The 10605-nt window shown below is 37.3% G+C and overlaps 1 pseudogene; it reads left to right on the top strand.

Moving 5' to 3' along the window:
* Positions 1–435: 435 nt before the first annotated feature.
* Positions 436–10346, top strand: LOC132366278 (protein LTV1 homolog; annotated as a pseudogene).
* The last annotated feature ends 259 nt before the right edge of the window (positions 10347–10605 follow it).

Here is a 10605-nt window from a genome sequence, read left to right as displayed (position 1 = left end):
ATATTGGTTCCAGACTGAGGATGGGGAGAAGGGATCAAGTACTTATTGATCCACTCAGACTTCAACATCTTGGTAAATGGGCAGGCAACCTTGAGAAATAAATAAGAAATGGTTGAGGGAGGGGACAAAATAGCATGGGAAATCAGTGTTTTGATCAAGGCTGGGGCTTTACTGTGTTAGGCCATGTGGGTTTTCAAGCCTGAGTGGGGCACAGTCAGACAGGTAACTTGAGACTCTTTTGCCAGCTTCGGCTGACCTTGCAGGTGTAGCTGAGGCAGGGATTAAGTGTTTTTAGGCATTGTTGGGTGAAATAATATTTGTAGCTTTTATTGTGTCTCTGAGCCAATTCTTCAGACCTGCACTGTGAAGTCCAAGAGTAGATGTGTGGCATGGCCTTAAGACGTGGCTGCTAGGTAGGCCTTGTCCACTTCCAAGATGTGTCACCTGCTCTGGGACCCGCAGGTCACTGTTCTTGGTGTGAGCCCCACACAGCAACAGAATGGGGGGAAAAGCTCTTTAGAAAGAGGAAAACTGTGTCTTTTCCACATGGTCCATTCGAGTCAAAGAGTCTTTAGTAGCAGATGAAAATGCACCCCAGAGGGTTCTGTTGCCTACACAAAATAAATGATGAAGAATGTGAGCAAAACAGAGGAAGTTATGAAGAGTTCTCTGACAATGATTATAACTACGTACGGCACTTGAAAGAATCATCTGGGCCCTATGTGCTTAAATCCAAAATACCTTCAGCATAACAGGAGAGATGAGAAAGAGGAAACTTTAATAATTCTAGGCCATGGAATTACTTTGCCTTAATCAGAGTTTGCCTCAGAATTTAAGGAAGATATTGAATTGGTAAATAAAACAGCTGCTATTTTGGGCCCTCAACTGGATTTGGATCCTGACATTGTTGCAGCTCTTGGTGATGATTTCGACTTTGTTACCCAGCATCTATGTGAAAATGATTTTATCCTTCAGGCTGATGAGGAACAAGAGAGGAAGAGGGAATAGATGGAAAGAAATCTAAAGCTGAAAATGGCAGCGAGTGGAAAGATATGGATGGGAAGAAAAGTGATAGGGAGGAATGATGACTATGGTTTTTAAAGCCCATTCTCAAATGAAGATGGTTCGTCTGCCTGTGCAAACCTCATGAAGTCATAGGAAGCCATTTTTTTTAGGAAGAAGAAATAAAAAGTCACTTCATAGAGAATTCTATTACTTCCTCAGTCGCGAGAAGAAATGAGCAGCTGACCCTACATGAGCAGTTTGAGAAGTTTTATGAACAATTAAGATGATAACAAGATGGAGCACCAGATAATGCCAAATTGGAGGGTTCCATTCATGTATCAATAGATAGCAATCTGTTACATGAAGTTTTTAATGACGAATGCAAAGAGAAGGCAGAGAATTGTATAAAGTTGAATACATGTTAAGACTCTGAGGATGAAGGTCTGCTAGTTAATGAGATTGATGAGTCTGAGGAAGAAGAGATGGTTTCTCTAGTTCTAGAAGAAGCAAAAGAGAAGTGGGATTCTGAATTCATTTGTAGCACATGCTCACATTTATTCAACCATCCTTAGCTTATCAAATATTAACCAAAGCCCAAACAAATCCAAGTATTTAATAAAACAGGAATACCTCTCGATGGCTTACCAAAGAAAGGACTCACAGCAAAACAAGTTAATAAGTGCAGATGATTAATGGCAGTGATCTAGTTAAGGTATCAACTCAACCACATTCCAAAAATGAGAGCAAAGAAAATAAAAGAGCAAGAAAGCAAGTTATAAAAGAAGAGCACAGGGAACAGAGAGCAGAGAAGAAAGCTAACAAATTAGCCTTCAAACTGAAGACACGAGAGCAGGAAAATGAGTGCTGCATTTGAAGACTGTTGAGGGTCCAAAGTTATAAAAATGGGACATTTAAGAAAAGGCACATCCCCCATTAAGGACTCCTCATTATGTTCAATCATGAATTACAATCTTCAAATGACAAAACTCTGCAATTTTTATTGATAGGTACTGAAAAAACAAGTGTAGTGTTTGAACTAATTTTATAGCACAATTATAAAATAATTGTAGAACAAGTTTGCCCTGCTGACCATCATGTACATCCTGTCATAGTTTTGTTTTAATTGTAATGTCTATTTACGTTGTTTTGAAGGTTTAATTAAATTTAATGTTATGCTATAAACTTTACATTATCGCTAAAATAAATAATTTCATGAATGTGAAATGTTTGGATAAATTATTAGAAAATATCTTCATGACTTAAATCCAAAGGCAACAAAGTTCCATAAGGACCATAATACTAATGGGTGGAGTCTTAGTTTTAAATTCCTAGTGCAGGCCCTCAATGGGCAGGTGTAGTTCAGCTGCCCTGATAATTTTCCTTCTTATTCTGCTTTAAACTATACTCAGGGCCAAGGAGAAATCTGTGAAAGGGTTCACTTCAGGAGTCATGCAGCTTTGCCTATGGCCTCAAAACTTACCCTCTCACCACTATAACACAGACTGTCTTTAATGCACAGATTCTGATGGTCGTTTTAGATATGAGACCCAAACTATTATTTCACCAAGGGAAGAGTGATAGATTTTATCAATGAACAACTAAAACTGGAGGAAGCTGTTAAAATAAAAAGACTATTTCACTTTCTTTTCTTAAGGTAAAGAAACAATCCTGAAAATAGGCAACAAAGCCTAAGGAAGTGATTTAACAGGGATGTTTCTGGAACATTCTAAATCTAGAAATCAGATATGCTTTAGAAATTAGGAGGAAATGGGGGACTTCCCTGGTGGTCCAGTGGCTGGGGATCCACCTTCCAATTCAGGGGACGTGGGTTCGATCCCTGATGGGGAAATGGGATCCCACATGCTGTGGGGCAACTAAGCCCGTGCACCACGGCTACTGAGCATGCAAGCCACAACTAGAGAGCCTGTGCTGCAACTGCAGAGCCCAAGCACTCTAGAGCCTGCATGCCACAACTAGAGAGAGACGCCTGTGCACCGCAACGAAGAGCCTGCATGCCGCAACTGGGACCCGACACAGCTGAAAATTAAATAAATAAATAAATATTTTAAAAAAATAAATTAGGAAGAAATGAGAGTGGTTTGAAAAAGATGCCTGAGTCTTATACGTAGAATTGGAAAATTTTCAGAATAGTAACAAACAAAGAAAAACAGTATCATTAAAATAGAACTAGAAGAAAGTCTGAGACCTTAAAGAGGCGGGTGAGACACAGTGAAAAGGGACATGAAATGATTTCTCTTCAGAGGCCAGGCTAGAAAGACATAAAAAAGAGATGCCCTAAAGGCAGTTTTTTAAAACCCCCAAAGCAGCTCCAGATTACAAACTAGCTCTGCTAGCCAGCTTCAAAGATGCCCTCAATGTTCCCAGCCTCATAATATTCACGCCCCTATATAGTTTCCTCCTACTTTGTATCTGGGTTCGTTGGTGTGACCAGTGGAATAAGGCAGAAGTGGTACGTTACTTTCAAGGGTAAGTCATAATAAGATGTTGTAACTTTCTTCTTGCTCTCTCTCTTAAATTACGTCCCCTGCTGAAACCAGCTGCCATGTCGTGTGAACACTCAGGATGCCCTGTTAGGCCAACATGCAAGGAACCGAAACCTTCTCCCAAAGTCAGTGAGGAACCAAGGGGTCCTGCCAAGAACCATGTGAGTGAGCCATCTTGGAAGTGGATCTTCAAGCCCCAGGAAAATGGTCAGATGACTGCAGACACACACACAGAAAAAGACTAAAGAAAATGTTCATCTGTGGGGTGTTGTAACCATGAATGGTTTTTGTTTTCTCTGTAATGTTTATATACTCAAAGTTTTCTAAAACTAGCATTGTTTTAAAATTTAAGATTAGAAAAGGCAATGATATAAGTAATAGGTATGGAGGGGCATGCATGGCCAAGAGCGTGGCTTGACAAAGGCACAGAACCAGAAAAGGATGAGTTTACAGCTGAGTGCTGAGTGAGACTGGCGACCCCCCAGAAGAGCCTGAAACTAGGACTCGATGCAACTGATCCAGTACAGAAGTGGAGAGGTGAGACCAAGAAGGGAAGGAAAGCAATACTAATGTGTTCAACAGTAAGATACCAGTGTGGGCAACTGGAACTCAAGTCCATTGGAGACTTCTGGGGGATCCACCCAAAAGAGAAAACAGCTGGGGAATTTAATCACCAACCCTCTTTGTCATTGGTTGATGGCTTTACAGCGATGTACAGCTCTTGCAAACTACCTTATACCTAGACTAAAGGCAATCCTGCAGCCAAGGTGCTCATGGTAAGAAGTGTACAGGAATGCAGAGGACTGGGGAAAGACGGTCACACACACAATGAAGAGTCTGCTAATCTGCCACATGAGCAAAGGATATATGTGGGAGACACTGGCCAATGACACTGGGAGGATAGACTGGGATTGGCTTGTGGCTTTCTATTCCTAAATAAAGAGTTTGGACTTTATTTTACGAGCACTTAAAGAACTAAAGAGTTGACTTAAAATAATTTTTATTATGCAAAATTTCAAACATATATAAGATTATAAGGAACAGTATAGTGAACCTCCATGTGCTCATCAACTAGTCTGAGTAAGCATCAACTCTGGCCTATCTATCTACACTCCCATTCATGTTTTCTCACTCCATATGATTTGAATCAAATCCAGGGATCATATCAATTACTCATAAATATTTCAGTATGTATGCATAAAAGATAGGGGCCTCTTTTCCTTTCTAATACAACCTCAAAACCACTATCAGATCTAAAAATAATAATTCCTTGGGACTTCCCTGGTGGCGGAGTGGTTAAGAATCCGCCTGCCACTGCAGGGCACATGGGTTTGAGCCCTGGTCTGGGAAGATCCCACATGTCGCAGAGCAACTAAGCCCGTGCACCACAACTACTGAGCCTGTGCTCCAGAGCCCACAAGCCACAATTACTGAGCCCACATGCCACAACTACTGAAGCCCATGCACCTAGAGTCCATGCTCCACAAGAGAAGCCACTGCAATGAGAAGCCCGTGCACCGCAACGAAGAGTAGCCCCCGCTTGTCACAACTAGAGAAAGCCAGTGTGCAGCAACGAACACCCAACACAGCCAAAAATAAATAAATAAATAAATAAATAAATTCATTTATTTTAAAATTCCTTAATACCATCAAATGCCCAGGCAATGTTCAAATTATTAATTGAAGGAAAGTTTTTAAGAGAAAAATTCTGTGGGAAAAGTTACTCTCATACCAGTATACAAGATGTATTAAAACCAAAAGAACCAGCACAGAGAAGGGGGAGTATAAATGCTATCACAACAGGACAGACATGAGAAAGCCAAGGTGTGAGCTAATGTGATGGTAACTGTGATGAAAACATGGACCTGAGTGAGAGAGAGACCTGACAGGACTCAGTGAAAGCAAAGATAAAGGCGGCACAAACGTAACTGCTGGGACGTAGAGAAGCACAGGGGACAATTGACGTAGGATGAAAGATGATGAATTTAGTCAGAGATCTATTGGCTTTAAAGATGAATATCTGGTTGGAAATGTAGAGAGACTACCTGGAAGATGCAGAACCATGGTTTGAGGGAGAGATTGGGATTAGGGATTTAGATTTGAGAATCTCAAAGGTTATGGCTAACTGAGAGAAAGTGCATAAAAGAGAAAAATGGTAAAGGGCAAGACAGAACTTCATGGTTGCCTTAAAGAACTAGATATTAAAACAAAAGCCATGAAGGAAGACAAAAATGGAACAATCAAGGAGGTGAGAAAGAAACAGGAACTCAGATTTATCACAAAAGCCAATTTCAAGAAGGATGAAGAATCCCAAAATATAAAAGGTATAGGAAAATACTCTGGGGACTCCAAAGTGCATTAAATGCTCAGAAGTATTCTATCATATATTCTGCAACTCTTAAAGAGTTCCCATCGTGTGTCAAAGACCATGCTGGAGGTCCTGGGGATGAGATGGAAAATCTGGCTCAGACCTTTCCTTCTTGGAGCTAACAGTATAGTGAGAGAAGCAGATATTAATCAACTGATTGTACAAAGAAGTAATTAGCAACTGCAATGAGTGCAATATGGGGAAATCCAAGATTGTAGGAATGAGAGTGCACATTAGGAGAATCTGATCTATTCTGGGAGAGTAGGGAGGATAAAGGATGGTGTCCTTGGAATCTTGAATATATTTGATAACCACATCCGCAGGAATTCTCTAGCATTGCTATTGGACTTGTTAGTAAAGAGTGACATCATTGTTTTTGCCATTAAAAAAAGAACATGACAACATGTCATCCACATTTCCTAGTGAAGTCAACTAGACCTCATTTTGAAGGAAGGAGGACTTTAAGAAGTTTTTATAATAGGTTCCTTGTTGAGACATTTTGTACAAATGTTTACAAAGAAAAGAGACATCATCAAAAGCAATGTGTAGGAACATTCTAAATTACTTTTAATAAGATCTGACATATGAGTGTCATAATGCAAAATGTGTATTTTGCCTTCAATTTCTGCCATAAAAATATTTGTCACGATTGAAACAAATATTTTCTTTTGGAAATCAATATTTTGGTTCTCAGGGCTCAAGCAAAGGTCTTGTTTGGAAATTACTTTTGTTCATACTTACAGTGAGGACAGAGCTCTGCAACAGTAGAATGCCATGCCAGCAACCACTGATCAGGCCTTTACTGTATTCCTACACTGCTCACATCTGATGAACTCATATATGTAAAGTTACCACCAAAGAGATGAAAAGCAAAGGCTTTAAGACCTCATCTATGCAACAAATAGTAAACTTTAAAGTTGATGTATCTAAGAATTAAGAAATCAAGCTCAGAGATTTGAGTAGTGCTCAAATGTTTTAGAAAACACTTGGATACAAATTAATCGTTAAAATATCCTTGGAATACTCTTGGGATTGTTTTATTATTATTGGAATATTATACTTCATTATTTTAAAAATCAAAAGTCAGACTTCTTTTAGAAACCTTCCTTGAGAAATAGGCCAAGCTCAAAAGTATTAAAAGTTTATTGAGATGGTTTCAGATTTCACATTGCAACTAGTCTCTAACAAACTATTACTTGTTGATATTTGGTATAATATTAAAGAAGAATATCCACAATTAGCTGAAAAAGTTATTAAAATTATCCTCTCTTTCCAACTACATATTTGCATGAAGCCAAGTTTTCTTCATATACTTCAACCTAAATACCATATTGCAACAAATTGAATGCAGAAGCAGATAAAAGAATCCAGCTGTCTTCTACTAAGGCATATATTAAAGACATTTACAAAAATGTAAAACAGTGCCACTCTTTTCACTACTTTTTGTTGTTATTCTGAAAAATCTATATTATGTATTTTAACACATAATTGGTATTCATTATTATTTTAAGTGAATTAATATATAAATATTTCAAAGATTTCTCAGATTTAATATCTAATGTGATAAATACTCATAGATATAAGCTACATAAACAAAAGCTCTCTGGGGGCCTTCAATAATTTTTCATAGTGTGAAAGGGTTGAGAAATCCTGGATAGATACAATTTCTGTTTACCATGTTTACTGTTTGTTATTTTGGGTCATTCCTGGGATGCTTTAATGTACTCCTTATAGTTTACAGTCATTAAAGTATACCTTCCACTGAGTGGTTTATTTCAACAGTATGGACAAATCAGCAGTGCCAAGGAAAGAACAGGGTATTTGCCCCTACAGGTTTTACATAATTTCAAGAGAATACAAAAAGTTATTGTCAAACTATATTATAAAATTATTATCAAGGGACTTCCCTAGCAGTCCAGTGGTTAGGACTTCGCCTTCCAATGCAAGGGGTGAGGGTTTGATCCCTGGCTGGGGAGCTAAGATCTCACATGCCTCACAGCCAAAAAACCAAAACATAAAACAGAAGCAATATTGTAACAAATTCAATAAAGACTTTTAAAGTGGTCCACATCAAAAAAAATCTTAAAAAAAAAATATTGTCAAATTACGTATCACCTATGCTGGAATTGTACTTTTTTTTGAAACTGAAAATATTTATGTTTTTCCTAACTATAAAAGAATCATAAAGCCTATACTATACAGTAAAGAAGATTTAATAAGTCACCCCAAATCTACCCATCACCCAAAGATATACATTTCACTATATTTTCTTTCAGACTTCTTTTTCATACTATAGTGAATGTGTGTGCCTGTCAAGGAAGAAATAATCCATATATAAATTTAGCTACAAGAGTTCCATGAAAATGAAGAATTTCAGCTTGGAAATCTCTGGATTCTGAAAATCATTGGGATCTGAGTAAGAAAGCTATTGTATAAACCTAAGTGTTAATTTCATTAAATTAAATGTATACTGCCTGATATGCTATAATAATTAAATTAAGTTTAAAATCTAAAATGTAGCTGAGTAACAGATCTGGACATTAAACTGTCTTCCAGCTAAAAATTTTAATATACAGAAGTTCTTAATATACAGAAGCTATTCTACTAATCATATTGAAATGCTGTTACACATTAAAATAAGCATGAGTGAACATCATAGTTCTATTTTGGTATCTGGTATTATTAAGAGTGCCTGTATTTTGGACTTCCCTTGTGGCGCAGTGGTTAAGAATCCACCTGCCAATGCACAGAACACGGGTTCGATCCCTGGTCCGGGAAGGTCCCACATGACGTGGAGCAGCTAAGCCCGTGCACCACAACTACTGAGCCTGCGTGCCACAACTACTGAAGCCTGTGCACCTAGAGCCTATGCTCTGCAACAAGAGAAAGCCACCGCAATGAGAAGCCCGCGCACCGCAACGAAGAGTAACCCCGGCTCACAGCAACTAGAGAAAAGCCTGCGCGCAGCAACAAAGACCCAATGCAGACAAAAAATTAATTAATTAATTAATTTAAATGTTGTTTAAAAAAAAAACAAGGCCTGTATTTACGAAATCTTGTTTCATTGCATCTCTAGCTTATCTACCAATTTAGCCTTAAAAACTTACTTAAAAAAGTAATATAATCCTATACATTTACCAACAGTTGTGTGAAAGGTTAAGAAGTAATTAGCAATAAATGTTTCTTAAAGACCATCTGCTTTCAATTTTTCCTAAGATGTTTTTATCAACCTTCACTATAAAAAATATTAACTTTCCACAAATTAGGCATATTTGAAACAATTTTTAAGAGGGGAGAAAAACTGGTAGAACTGACCATTATACAATAAAGTTGAATTGTAACATACAAAATACGTTGGAGAATGCTTTTTTTCTTAACTACCTCGCAAATGTTTCAATGCCATGCTTTTAATTATGTAATCTGCTCTCCTAAAAAAGGCAATAGGTAATTTGGGGCCTCCGGAATTATTTTTGTATCACTTTCAGGCATCACTGGTAAGTTTCAGCAATCACATTTTGAACAATGATTATCTAAAATAATTTATTGAAGCCTTAGAATTTTTTTAGTTTTACCATATTGAAAAGTATCTCACTACATTTCACTATCTTAGATTAAATGGAGTTGTGAGCAAAATTAAGTCAATTTATAGTTTTAACTTAATACACATTGCTTATAAACTTTAATTTTTAATTATTTCTTCTTGATTTCACAGTTGCCTCACACTGCCCATTTGCATAGAGCATGGATATGAACTGAAAGGCACCAGACATGAAAAAAGGCATTCACAAACTAATATAAATGCAGTCCAAATAACAAATATGAGAATCATGTTAACTTATTGTATTTTCAGCCTAAAAAAATGTTAATCTAATAATTATGTTACTGTCATTGATGAGCATACTTAATAAACATGAGGAGCACCTACTAAAAACATATACACTAGTTTTAGATGTTATCAAAATCACAGTGTAATTCAAATGGGTATTAAAATTTTGGACTTAAAATAGTTCCATTTATATGCATGTAGATGTTCTCACAGGCTGTAGGAAGTCCTCACCATGTTCATTTTAAGATGGATATATACAGCATTTACTTCAGTTCACAAAGTGTGGGCATAAAACAATCTACAGAAGCTTTTTACAGGGTTTAAAAGAGTTCTAATCACCCATGCCAACTGCACTCCTCTCTCAACACAAAACTGCTTTTGAAACCAAGCATTCATTTGTTAAAACAAGGCATCTGCTGTTAAAGAGATTGATTATCCTGGGGCCTGACCTAATTGGGAGATTAGATATGGTTCCCTACTCTGGATGGCATGGTTTATAGAGAGAGAGAAAAAAAAAGAACAAACTTCTTTTGAACTCCAGTGCACTTTTACTTAATTCTAATTTTCTTTAAATAGAAAACAAACAGTATTGCAAAGCAGTATTCACCAGTATTGTCAGGTTGGTGAAATTGGTGTATTATGAATTATGAATTCACTGAGTTTATCAGGTCATTTCGTTAGTAACAGGTACATATCCACTTTCATCACATAATCCAAACACTATCAAAAAAATGACTTTTTTGTCATATCCCACTGAGTTAAGATCACTATAGTGGATACACACACACACACACACACACAAATCTGGCCTTTTACTGATGGTATCATTTCAGTTTTTTCTATAGCCAGTTAGGTATCAGTTTTTCCCCCAAACACAGACATCACCTCATTGCTGTGGCTAA

The sequence above is a fragment of the Balaenoptera ricei genome, chromosome 5 (genome assembly GCF_028023285.1).
Source record: "Balaenoptera ricei isolate mBalRic1 chromosome 5, mBalRic1.hap2, whole genome shotgun sequence".
NCBI classification, from domain to species: domain Eukaryota; kingdom Metazoa; phylum Chordata; class Mammalia; order Artiodactyla; family Balaenopteridae; genus Balaenoptera; species Balaenoptera ricei.
Note: the sequence above shows the minus strand (reverse complement) of the source record. Positions and strands in the feature narration are given on the sequence as shown.